This window comes from Dama dama, chromosome 25, assembly GCF_033118175.1.
Source record: "Dama dama isolate Ldn47 chromosome 25, ASM3311817v1, whole genome shotgun sequence".
NCBI classification, from domain to species: Eukaryota; Metazoa; Chordata; class Mammalia; order Artiodactyla; family Cervidae; genus Dama; species Dama dama.
Genome location: NC_083705.1, coordinates 34,474,164 through 34,488,685, shown reverse-complemented (window position 1 = coordinate 34,488,685; position 14,522 = coordinate 34,474,164).

Sequence of the window (14,522 nt, the reverse complement as noted above, 5' to 3'; positions counted from 1 at the left end):
TATGCCCAGAAGTGGGATTGCTGGGTCATATGGCAGTTCTATTTCCAGTTTTTTAAGGAATCTCCACACTGTTTTCCATAGCGGCTGTACTAGTTTGCATTCCCACCAACAGTGTAAGAGGGTTCCCTTTTCTCCACACCCTCTCCAGCATTTATTGCTTGTAGACTTTTGGATAGCAGCCATCCTGGCTGGCGTGTAATGGTACCTCATTGTGGTTTTGATTTGCATTTCTCTAATAATGAGTGATGTTGAGCATCTTTTCATGTGTTTGTTAGCCATCTGTATGTCTTCTTTGGAGAAGTGTCTGTTTAGTTCTTTGGCCCATTTTTTGATTGGGTCATTTATTTTTCTGGAATTGAGCTGCAGGAGTTGCTTGTATATTTTTGAGATTAATCCTTTGTCTGTTTCTTCATTTGCTATTATTTTCTCCCAATCTGAGGGCTGTCTTTTCACCTTACTTATAGTTTCCTTTGTAGTGCAAAAGCTTTTAAGTTTCATTAGGTCCCATTTGTTTAGTTTTGCTTTTATTTCCAATATTCTGGGAGGTGGGTCATAGAGGATCTTGCTTTGATTTATGTCGGAGAGTGTTTTGCCTATGTTCTCCTCTAGGAGTTTTATAGTTTCTGGTCTTACATTTAGATCTTTAATCCATTTTGAGTTTATTTTTGTGTATGGTGTTAGAAAGTGTTCTAGTTTCATTCTTTTACAAGTGGTTGACCAGTTTTCCCAGCACCACTTGTTAAAGAGGTTGTCTTTTTTCCATTGTATATCCTTGCCTCCTTTGTCAAAGATAAGGTGTCCATAGGTTCGTGGATTTATCTCTGGGCTTTCTATTCTGTTCCATTGATCTATATTTCTGTCTTTGTGCCAGTACCATACTGTCTTGATGACTGTGGCTTTGTAGTAGAGTCTGAAGTCAGGCAGGTTGATTCCTCCAGTTCCATTCTTCTTTCTCAAGATTACTTTGGCTATTCGAGGTTTTTTGTATTTCCATACAAATTGTGAAATTCTTTGGTCTAGTTCTGTGAAAAATACCGTTGGTAGCTTGATAGGGATTGCATTGAATCTATAGACTGCTTTGGGTAGAATAGCCATTTTGACAATATTAATTCTTCCAATCCATGAACATGGTATGTTTCTCCATCTGTTTGTGTCCTCTTTGATTTCTTTCATCAGTGTTTTATAGTTTTCTATCATCCTCCTTTTCTTTATCTAAAAAATTCACATAATGCCTATGCAAAAAAAGCACTTGCTAGCTGATTATAATTAAAAGCTGGCACCTGAATATTTTGAGTTTGTTCTCACCATTGGTTCTCAGCCCTTGTTTGGGGGCTTCATCTTTTCCAATTTATATAAAACTCCACCCACTGATAGAATGCCCCTCCTTTAGTTTCACCAATTTTAAGAATCAATAAGGTGATAGTTATTTGAATGACTCAGTATCTTAAATGTCTCCTATATTCTACACTTCTACACTTTTTAACTTATTCTTTCTGTTTAAGAAATACATAAAGCTGCATTCTCTAAAATTTTCATCACTTTTCATATCTGCTCTACAACAATTGATGTTTCAAGAGGCACTGTGTTTCATGTATTCCTTTTTGAACTCTGCAAAGTGAAATCAAAAATAATATAATAGATTGGTGTCATTCAGTCTTGTAATATAAATACTTCCCAGCCATCTTCCTGAGACCTTAAAACCACAGGGATGACTCTCTATAGAAAAGATGTCATCCAGCTAGACTTACCCATGGCTGTTAACCGTGGAGAACACACTGCAAAAAGCGGCTACATTCAGAGCCAACTTTAAGAGAGCATATTCCATACAGAACATTAGAAGCCTTAAGGTCCAGGTTCAAACTCTCATTTCTGCCACTGGTGAAAATATGTGACCTTGGGCAGCTATTACTCTACCTTCAGCTCTGTGCTCTAGGAATAATCCCCTGGGCTTAATTGAAAAATCCCTGCCTTCAGGCACACTATCATCACCATCAGCAGCAGCGCTACTCATCAGGTTTATACATTCTCCCTCTATATTCTGGAACTTTTCTGTCATGTGCAATAGAAAGGTTAATCTTTCTTTTTGTACTTACCTCACTGTATTCAAGTGTCACTCAGGCAATATAAAATGTTATTGAGAGATGCTGAAATGAAAGAAAATAGCTCGATAAATGACAGCTCTGTATCGCTATCTGCAAGTGTTTAGAAATAATCTTGGTTGACCAGGATTTGAGATTCTCTCTTGTTCTATTAGCCACATCTTTTTTCTTTTTCATTTATTTTTATTAGTTGGAGGCTAATTACTTTACAATATTGTCGTGGTTTTTGTCATACATTGACATGAATCAGCCATGGATTTACATGTGTTCCCCATCCCGATCCCCCCTCCCACCTCCCTCTCTACCCGCTCCCTCTGGGTCTTCCCAGTGCACCAGGCCCGAGCACTTGTCTCATGCATCCAACCTGGGCTGGTGATCTGTTTCACCATAGATAATATACATGTTTCGATGCTGTTCTCTTGAAACATCCCACCCTCGCCTTCTCCCACATAGTCCAAAAGTCTGTTCTGTACATCTGTGTCTCTTTTTCTGTTTTGCATATAGGGTTATCATTACCATCTTTCTAAATTCCATATATATGTGTTAGTATACTGTAATGGTCTTTATCTTTCTGGCTTACTTCACTCTGTATAATGGTATTAGCCACATCTTTGTTCTGACCACTTCTGTTTATTTTGACCTGTTTCAGTAGGATAGTGGCCATGTGTTACTCCACGTGCTTCACTTTGAACCAATTATAGCTGCAAGCGCTGGGATCTGGGGTATGTTTGTATTCCAGATTTGAAACTAAAAGATATCCCTGGCATTTTATGAAGTCAATTTCATTCGTTAGGCAGATTGCCACATTTAAGAACAAGCAAATTAAGCACTTTTTATCTGTCTTTTGGTTTCTTTGAGTAGAGTAATCACCATGGATTGTGTCATGGATTGGATTCAAAGCCTTGCAATTATATGTCAGTGGGTGATGTGATGCTGAGCACTCTCCTGGGGGCTCCTTCCCAGCCCACCTTCTTGTACACACTCTCCTTGGACATACCATGACTTCTGATACACAATAAGGATCATTTGGAACCATTGTTCTTTCAAGCCTCTTAGGCCATATCCAATTTGGAGAATCTTGCTGTCCCCATCTTAAGCTGAAGTAATAATAATACACAGTAAAAGTAATAAATAGTTGCCTATTGTTTGTGAGAACTGCGTGGCAAAGAAACAGCCTGCATGTGGACCCCTTCCAGGAAGCTCAAATTTGTATTATTAATCCTTGTTGTAAATTGCTACCATCTATGGAAATTGCTACAGTGCAAAATGCAGAAATATATTTCCTTTGTTAAAAACCTAATTGATTCATTTAGAGCTTTCTTTTGTTAATCTACCAAATCACAGCTACTAAATATTGCATGTTATAGCCATAGATACAGTCATTATTAACATGGTGATTATTGTGGGGGTTTTCAGCCCACATTCACATGTACTTTCTTTTTAATATAATATGGCCCATACTTTTAGAAAATTTTCTTGAAACAGATTTTTACAGATTTTTAAAGATCTTATCTTTAAAGGCAAAGCATTTCAAGAGAAAGCCATGTCTTTCTCCACTATATGAGAAATATATGTGTTTATATATATTTGTGGGTAAATACATATATACATATTCATTTCTTATTTATATACATATATATACTGATTTCCTATTATAAATAACAATTTACAGCAATCAAAAAGTACACTCCTGATAAATAGGACTGATCAATTATTCCTCTTCCTAAAATGATGCCTATTTCAAACTATAGAAAAGTATTTTAATTATGTTGATTAGCTACAGCAATAAGGCAAAGGAAAAATCCTCTACTCTCTCTTAAATATGGCCTTTTCATTACTGATTATAAGGATTCTACTAAATAATAAAATTTGAAAACTTATCAATTATTTGCCAATAAGACTAATTCATGTGTCATCATGGACCTGAAGCTCCACTTTCTAAACCCTGAATCCTAAGTCACTGTTTGTACCACATCTCTTGCAACACAATAAACTTAGTTTTTGCCAAATTCAGTGGACTAACTATACAACTAAATAAAGAAAATTTCAGCTTTTTTCAAGCCTTCCCTATTTTTAATATGGCTATGGCATTTTTAATTTAAGATTTTTATTTATGGCTATCCAGTGTATAGGAATGATGTCTGTATTTATATAAAATTTTTATCCCACCTACATTTTAAAAGGTTTAGAGTAGTGTGAGAAAGATATGCTATCTTTCTCTGGTTTATATGTTCATACCATGTACATTTATTTGGCTTTTAGTTCTTCCAAAGAAATTGGGGCTCTCTGCACATGGCACAAAGCAGATCTGGAACTCTGAATAGTCACTTAGCCAGATGTTCTTGTCGTGCTCATTTCACCTCTCAGATTTAGTTTCCATTCCTAAATGACAGGACTAGATGTGAGAATACCGAAGGTTCCTTCCAATTCTGGCATTTATGATTCTTATGAAATTTCAGCATTCATTGAATTTTCAGGCATTTGAAATAGCTAATCCATTGCAGTACTTTGAATTACTTCTTGAAGGGTGGTAACAACTCAATTTAACTGATTCTTAGCCTAGTGATCACTGAAGAGCTGCTAATGCTAAACATTATTAATCCATAAGCAGTTCTTTTTGTAATGGTAATAAAGACTCAAAACAAAGTGGCAGCTATGTTCTTTTATTTAGTCTTCTTATATGAATCTCTAAGACTCCTAGTGAAGAAAATTGGTTTTCCCTAATGTTGAGCACTAATGATATGGACCTTGGTGTATGCCTTATTAAGATGGTAATATCTCTAGCCACAAAAGGAACAAAAGCGTTCCTTTTGGTAAAACTGAGACATTCACTGTCTCAAATGTCATATCTAAATGGCCAAATTACAGGGGTAAAATCTGAATATTTTCCCTCCATAAGGTATCTATTGACATTTCCTCATTTCCCTTACAGGAAAATAAGTAAAGTTAGAACCTAACACATGCTTATTTAATATGACGTAGGCAAACTCCTAAAGATATCCTCTGCTTTTCAAAGTAAGATGTCAAATAAAAGATATGTATATCCCCTCATTTATTCCTTTCTATTCTTTTCCTTCTTTTTCAGAAGTCACATCTTCATGTTCATGCCTAATTTCTGACTCTTTTAGAAAAATATACCTTAAATCTCTTAAAGTCCTCGCAAACTTCTATATCAACTTTTAAAGCAACTTTTTACTTGCAAATTAGAATGCAAAATAGTTGGACTTAGATGGTGGTAAAAGGAAAATTCCTATTACAGCATCTGCAAATTACAAGTGAAAGTCACTTATAACTTATCCTGCAGTGCTTTTGAGAAACTTAGCTTGTTTTCTTCAAAGAAGAAAAATGCTTCATGAAAGGCCTAATAACACATTTAAATTACTGAGGATAATTTGAAAATTTTAAGTTTTATGGAATTTAGATGATTACTAGAATCCCAGCAAGTAGCATAATGGACATAATTTTTATAACAATTGAGAATTACTCTGCACATGATACACTTGCATTGATTTGAACCTAGCATTTAAAAACTGTACTTAACCCAAGTCACCACTCAGAAAGGATTTTTTTTTTTTTGTAAAATACAGTTAGCTTGATAAGAATTTTAGGTAGCTCATATTGTTCTATAAATTCAAATTAAATGGAATGGTATGGTTATTTAAGACATCAAGCCATACAGTTTTTGCATATTTTCATGTTTTCATGAAAAGTATTCTGAAATCAAGTATAAAAATGTATAACATAGATATACATGCATCTGAGTGCATATCTGTGTATATATCTACATCTATATTGTATACACACAGCCACATAAAATTTTTTGCCTGCCTGTTTTTTCCTTGACCCAGAAGTTTAAAACTTAGAAAGTCTGATTGTCCCTCTACAAGTGTCTGTCTTCACTGAAAGTGGCCGGAGAAGGCAATAGATAAATGCTTTTTCATGATCTTTTCAATTGATCACCTGAAAATGCAAAAATGGCAAGGAAGGACTACTGACCTCACTCCAAAAATATTATATAATTTAAGAGGAGAAACAAGAGGCAGGAATGGCAGAAGGGAGGAAAAAGAGAAAAGGAATAAAAAGGTAATAGAGTCCAGAGAGAAGAGTGAGTGGAGGGGGAAAGAATGATGTGGAAATTCCCTTTTCCTGTGTTTGAATCAGCTGAAATCTGCCTCCACCCTGCTCAACCCCACAACCACCCCACAAAGACAGTGACATTGACAAACTAGGAGAAAAGGAGAAGGGACAGGGAGAAAATCATGCACAACCAATGTGCAGAGGAGGGCTCTATAGAGTCTTGGGCTCTGTAGAGTCATAAGCTCTAGAAGGTGGTTGAAGCACAAATCAATAATCTAACTTAAGGAGATTAAGGCCTTGCAGATAGACTAACCTGAATCCTTAAACTGGATTTCCTAAATCTTAGGAATCTGAGGATGAAAGATATTATTTCAATCTTAAAGAATAAATTGAGTAAAAAAATAACCATGTACAATATACCTGCATTTTATATTTATATATGTGTGCATATATAGATATATAATCTAGCTTTTATTTTTTAATAAAATTTTTTAAGAAGGAAATTGATAAACAGAAAATAGAGATGATCCAAATATGTATTAAACATTTGTTGTTGTTCAGTCACCAAGTCATGTCCTACTCTTTGAGACCCCATGGACTTCAGCACACCAGGCTCCCCTGTCCCTCACCATCTCCCAGAGTTTGCCCAAGCTCATGTCCATTGAATCAGTGATGCCATCCAACCATCTCATCCTCTCTTGCTTTCTTCTTCTTCTGCCTTCAATCTTTCCCAGGGTCAGGGTCTTTTCCAATGAGTCAGCTGTTCGCATCAAGTGGCCGAAGTACTGGAGCTTCAGTTTCAAAATCAGTGCCAGCATCAGTCCTTCCAGAGAGTATTTAGGGTTGATTTCCTTTCAGATTAACTGGTTTGATCTCCTTGCTTTCCAAGGGACTCAAGAGTCTTCTACAGCAGCACAGTTTGAAAGCATCAGTTCTTTAAACATGCTATGTAACAAAGTACTCCAAAACATCACAGTTCACATAACTTTTGGAGTTTAAGAGTCCAGAAGCAGAGCTGCTGGGGGGTTCTAGGTCAAGAGTACCCTCGATGTTAGAATGAAGCTCTCAGCCTGTTTGCTGTCATAGAAAAGATCAACTGAGGGTGAAGGATTCTCTGCCAAGTTCAATCATAATGGTTGTTGACAATCCCCAGTTCCTCATCACAGGGCAGCTCATGACACAGTAGATAGCATTCCCCACAAAAAGTGATACAATCCAAGAAAGAACACCAAAATGGAAACCAGACTCTTTCCTAAACTAGTCCCAAAAGTAACATTCCATCATTTCTTCCACATTGTATTGGTTATACAGGCCACCCTGGTACCATATGGGAGGGGACTGCAAACAGATGGGAATATTAGGAAGTGAGGTTCATTGAAAGCCACCTTGGAGGCTGACTAACCAGCCCTTATACATTTGTTCACTTTTTAAGTTATATAAATGTATAAATAATAAGTAGAATATTATATATAAGTAAATGCATGAATTTATGAAGAAATGCTTGACATCCAATATGTCCACATTATTTTATGTTTTTATTGCTGTATTTTCCAAAATAAAGGTCATATTCTATCATGCAGCTGGAACTGAAATATGTAAAAGACAAAACTGAAGAGAAAATTGTTAATAAAGCTCAGTAAACATGATGTTTAATATATGTTACTAATATAAAGGAATGAAGAAAAATGGACTTTAAGCAGATAATCTGAACTTTCCTAACTAAAAATAAAATAAACTTAGTCCAATATACCTACTGCTTTTATCATCATACTAAGTATTTTTTCCCTAGAAAGGTCACAATTACTTCTTAGGTGCAAATCCCCTAAAACCCTTTTGACCCTGACCTTCCCTCAATACCAGGTTTATAGTACTTACTATTTCATTTTTGGTTTTGATTATTCCAATCACCATAATCTCTAAGTCTTCACCCACTCCACCTCTAGCTATATTCTCATCCCAAAGGTAGTCCTGAAGAAAATAATTGGAACCACCTCATACCAGTATTTTTCTATCATTTATAAATTCATTTTCAAATCAATTTTCTAAACTGCAGAGCCATATTTTAAATGGAAACCAAGACACCTTCGTTTGAATATTCCCAGACACACCAAATTCAATACATCAAAATCATTTTTCTTTCCCCAACATCTACTTTTCTGGATGACTTTCTGAGTTCACCAAATTGCCCAGTGATGAAGTTATTCAAGTCAGAAACCTGAGAACATCCTCCTCATGAAGATGGCTACGTAAGACTCTGCAGTTTGTGTACCACACAGAGGGATCCAGCTACAATGACAAGTAGGGGTTGAAATACAGACCCCCATCCACTCCCCAGGCCTGTGCCCTGGGCACATGTGCTATGTTAGAGGGAAATGACACCTTTTTAACACAATTTTCTCTGGCCTACCAGTCTACAGGAACTTCGTCTGTCTAGAACGAGCATATTTTATTTTTTTGACTTGCAAAATGGCACTGAACCCTGACCCTGTTGATCCTACCTCCAATACAGTCAATGACCTACACTTCAGCCCCATGCCCTCCTCTGCCATTCAAGACCTCATCACTGCTTGCCTAAATCATGCAAGCTTCCAAACTGGTCCTCTAGCCTGAAGCATCAACCCTCTAGTTCAATTTCCACACTGCTAACAGACTGATCTTTCTAAGTTCAGTTCAATTCAGTTCAGTTCAGTTCAGTTGCTCAGTCATGTCCAACTCTTTGCGACCCCATGGATCGCAGCACGCCAGGCCTCCCTGTCCATCATCAACTCCCAGAGTTTACTCAAACTCATGCCCATTGAGTCGGTGATGCCATCTAGCCATCTCATCATCTAATCAAATGTTACCAAAAATCTGCCTCCCCCCACCCCGCCAAAAAAAGAGTCACATATTCATTCAACAAGTATCTTAAAGTATTTGCTATAGATACCTGAATCCTCAAGCAGAAGTCCAAATTCCATAGCAAGAAAATACAACTCTTCAGATCTGATTCTTGCTTATATGTGGGATTTCACTAGTGGCTCAGAAGGTAAACAATCTCCCTGAAATGCAAGAGACCCAGGTTCGATTCCTGGGTCAAGAAGATCTCCTAGAGGACGGAATGGCTACCCATTCTATTATTCTTGCCTGGAGAATTTCCATGGACAGAAGAGCCTGGTGGGCTATAGTCCATAGGGTTGCAAGGCAGCCTTATATTTTCTTCATTCCTTGTCTTTTTGTGGGAGACTCTTACCCTGAACTATCGAAGGAGTCATGACATCTTATGAATCCAGTTTTGCACATGCTACTCTCCAAAACACCTTCTAACTTTTCTTCAATAATTTTGCTTTATATTAAAAACTAACATCAAACTCATCTTCTCTTTCTTTCCCAGTTCCACCCCCCACAACCCACTATCTTAGTTATTTCGTTCTTCCCACATTCTCCTATAAGAGAATGTTTCTGGTTCTCAGACCACATTTCACATTGTGTGGTTAACATGTGTGTGCAGTCGCTCAGTCATGTCTGACTCTTTGTGACCCCATGGACTGTAGCTTGCCAGCCTCCTCTGTCTGTGGGATTTTCCAGGCAAGAATACTGGAGTTGTTTGCCATTTTCTCCTCCAGGGTATCTTCCCAACTTAGGGATTGAACCTGCATCTTTTGAGTCTCCTGCATTGGCAAGCAGATTCTTGATCACTGTGCCTCCCAGCAGGCCCATGGTTATCATGCATTTACCCATGTTTTTTCCCCCTGGTTGTAAAGTTTTCAGACACAGGAAAAAATAACTTTTTAATCCTGAAGTCTGTTGCCTCACAGCAAATATTCCCTAATCACCTTTTATCCTGAGGAAAATATGTTGTTCTCAAAAACATTTATCATCTTCCATATATATTTTAGGTTTTGTTCTTAGCATACTAACAATACTAGTGTTTTCTTCTATTTGCATCAATATTGAATGGCTAGAAAAAAATTATAAATTAGCACAGAATTTTTTTAAATGCATTTGCATTTAATTATTCTTTTACCAGTGTGTAGGTAACTATTTCACCTGGTAAACTTTTTTATAATAATGCCATTTTGTCCTGATATTTTCTTGTCTTCTACAAGTTTAAAGTTTTTCTAAAATATCAACACCTTTTATATATGTGCTGTGTGTAAGATTAAAGGAAGAAGTAACTTCAAAATTGGAAGTAACTTCACCTGGTAATCTTTTTTATAATAATGCTATTTTGTCCTTATATTTTCTTGTCTTCTACAAGTTTAAAGTTTTTCTGAAATATCAAAACCTTTATATATGTGCTGTGTGGAAGATTAAAGGAAGAAGTAACTTCAAAATTGGAAATAACTTCAAATACAGAAGTAACATTGCAATGAACTTCATCACCTAAGGAATTTGTGTACAGAGCAATATGTACTCAGGCTGGATTTATACGTAAACAGGTGTGTGTGTGAACTGAAACCCTGATGTCTGATTTGTTTCATGATTCCTTCTAATGCATAACTTGGATCCTCTGAGCAGCTCTAACCAAACCTTTATTCTCCAAAGATTACTTTCTCTAGAACTTGGTTTTATGTTTGCACTATTCCACCAATTTACAACTACCACTGTTTGGAATTCCTTTGAATTAAAAAGCACTTTCAAAATATCACTTCATGTAATGTCCAAAACAACTCCATTATTAAGTAGCACAGATGTTATCATACGAAATTCATATATCCTAAACTTAATTTGACGAGCACATGGGGGTTGATGTCTCATGTTATTACAACAAACCCCTCTTCTGTTCTCTGCTCCTTTGTATCTCCTTGACACACAGGCAGGCGTCTCTCACGGTGCTCTCCAGCCCAGTTGCTAAAGTTCACATTTACATTTGTAATGGGAACATTTCTGAACCTCTGATGGCTCTTCACAGGTTGTTTATTGCACACTGGTGACATGACCATTATCTTTTCACTCTAATCTTCCTTGTCAATGTAACATCTGAAGTGCAGCAACGAGGATTAGCGGTGCCCTGACTTAATCAGTTTATAAAAATCTCCAGAGAAAGCCATCCTCCCATTCATACATCACAGATGTTTTGTTTTCACTTGATTAGGCAATTGATTTGGCCCCCAGTGCCTCAAGAAAGGAAAGATGCTCTCACCATTTATTTGTATATGAAAGGATGGCAAGGGAATGGGACGGGTCATGTCTAGTACAGCTGGATACAGAATAAAGCATTCCAGGAAGCTGCCATGCGTTGACCATACCAGCTGGAAAAGGGGATGGAATAAGGCCTTTGCAGATATTTTATTCTTTTCATCCCATAACCTGCTGAAGTGTGGTCGAGTGCACTGTGATTCACAACACAGCAGGATCTTCTCTACTATAATTCATGTTTTATATATAGCAGCTGTACATTGGGAAGATTACTAGGAAACCATTGGAAGAAAAGTAGAGTTCAAGTTGTTTGCACAGGTGAATGAACAGTGCAATTGGGGCACAAGGTTTTTCTCCCCTTTGAGCTTATTACCAAATGAACCTATTAAAGGTTCACTTAAAGGGGTAGAGGTGGAACAATGTGTCTTGTGTCTAAGTGATGTCTGCAGCAGTTTAGTTCCAGAACTGTTACTAACTGTCCTCCTGTTCAAATTCTGTATTCCATTTGATGGAATCTCTGATATAACTATCCTGCTTGTGGCTGTCCAACTGTTATAAAGATTCCATGTATAGGAGATACCTAAAATAGTCAAATGGAGAAGGCAATGGCAACCCACTCCAGTACTCTTGCCTGGAAAATCCCATGGAGGGAGGAGCCTGGTAGGCTACAGTCCATGGGGTCCGAAGAGTCAGACAGGACTGAGCGAGTTCACTTTCACTTTTCACTTTCATGCATTGGGGAAGGAAATGACAACCCACTCCAGTATTCTTGCCTGGAGAATCCCAGGGATGGCAGAGCCTGGGGGGCTGCTGTCTATGGGGTCTCACAGAATCGGACACGACCAAAGCGACTTAGCAGCAGCAGCAGCAGCAGCAAAATAGTCAAATTCACAGAGTCAGAGAGTACTTTGGTAGATAACAGGGGCTGGGGGTGGGGGTGTGGGGAGGGGGCATGGGGAGTTAGTGTTTAATGGAGACAGAGTTTCAGTTTAGGAAGGTGAAAAATTTGGGAGATGGATGATGGTTAGAGTTGCACAACAAAGTGAATGTATTTAATGCCACTGTATATTTAAATATGGTCAGAATAGTATGTTTTATATTATATAATGTTTACCATAATAAAAAATTTTAAATGGTATTTAGAAACTTTAGATGTTGAATTACCAGTTAATTACCATGCATTTATCAAGCATATTTCTTAGCCCAAATAGCTGAAGATTTAATTTTTAATATAACATTTTCTGCAAGTGCTATTCTCTCAGAAGTTATTACAAGCAAAAAAATAATACTGCTATTTGACATTTATTTTTACAAATTTTATCTTATGGGGGGGGTGTATTTTGACTTCGATTATCATCCGAACTGAGTATATAATCCCAAGAATGAGAACTTGTTTTTAGTGAACAAAGTTTACTAGAAATAATATATTGCATGTATATCTCTTAAAGTGATAGATTTTTGACATTTTAATTGTATTAAATTTAATTAAGCATTGCATGAATAAGATTTCTTGTCTTTTTATTATTTGAATATTTGCATGTTAAGGAATGCAAATATTCAAATAATAAAAAGACAATGTTAAAGAATAGGGCCATTTCTCATTGTATGTGACTATCCATGATGAGGTAGAAAACAGCTTTCTCAATAAACAAGCTCACGATTTGTTATCCAGTCTCTCCTCATTCACATAGCACAATTTATGACAACTAAACTAGAATCACAACAACAGCCATGAAAATCCCAAAACAACAATCACTTCAGAGACCATGCTTGTTACAAAGAAAGGGTATTCAGAGCAGAGTGTGAGGTTAAGTATAATCAACAGCACATCTCTCAATTATATGTTCCTGAAATATGAGAGCACATACTAATTATTTCATGTAAAAATTTTATAGTAATTTCACATAAATTTTATATTGGTCTCTAGCAGGAAATTTAGTATTTCCATACAGCTTCTTCTTTACTTATGTGAAACATGAGCATTTAACGTTTATGTGAAAGCTGAGGTATTCTGAAAACGTGAATGAGTAAGATACATTTGTGTTATGATCAACAATGGGTGCATGGGTCACCATGGAGATGAATAATCCTTTTAATCCTTCTTAGAATACATTTTCAAAGCTAAAATGTAATCACTGCATAATGAGAGTTATATATGCCCCCAGATAAAAGTACATGGACTAGTATGAATAATTTGAAGAAGCACCCCTTAAATTGTTCTTTACAGATAATTAGGTTCATGAGATTAAGAATGTTCTGTGAAGATTAGCCAATGTGTTCTGGAGACCCTACTTCAGAATATTGTAACATGTGAAAAGCCCTTTCAGGCCATATGCTGATCGGGTCTGCTATGGTCTCCAGGGAGGCTTGTCAGACTTTGCCACAATCTGTCTTCAGGCCCTACAGTTGGAAGCTGATTCCAGAGAAGTTTAACTCCAGGAAGTCTCCTGGAAGACACTAGCAGGATTACAAGGACACAACAACCGCCCTGCTACATCTCTGTTATGAGTTTATCTTCCCATTTGTGCTTATTGCATCATAAATAAACTTATTTGTTTCTTAACCTAAAATAATCAGTGACATTAATGCTAAGAACATACACTCCAAGCTGAATGAATTTCAAATTAGCCCTGTGGGTGACCCAGAGAATACCTCAAGTCTCAAAAATCTCATATTTGCATCAATTTATACATCTTGTCCTTTAGATATTTTAAATAAAGAAGATAAGTTATATAGCTGTGAATGAGGAATCATCCAGTAAGTGATCATTCTTATTATTATGATTATTAATGCTCTTTTGAGGATGAATTTGTATCTAAAAAAGAAAGTAAAGTCTTATCACTACAAATGCCTAGATTTCTAGGATTTCTTTTTTATTCCCCCCCAGGGTTTCCATACTATATTTGTCTTTATTTCAGTGAACGGTGTCAATTTTTTATAGTGGTGTTTTTGGAAACAAAAGGGTACAGAAAACTTTTATTTGTGGTTGTGTGCTAACTTCTATTCAAATACATCCACGTTGACAATCCAATACAGAACATTTCAGTCATCTGTGTTGTTTGGAGTGAACCAGAAAGATACTTGAAAATAGTATGAGGTAGGTGGGAACTCTCTAAGACCAAGATGTGGCTTAACATCTACTTTGCCAAGAGAAGGATTAGCTAACTGTAGTTTTATTCTTTTTATTATTTTTATTTTAGCTGACTGTATTTTTTTTCTTATTTTTTT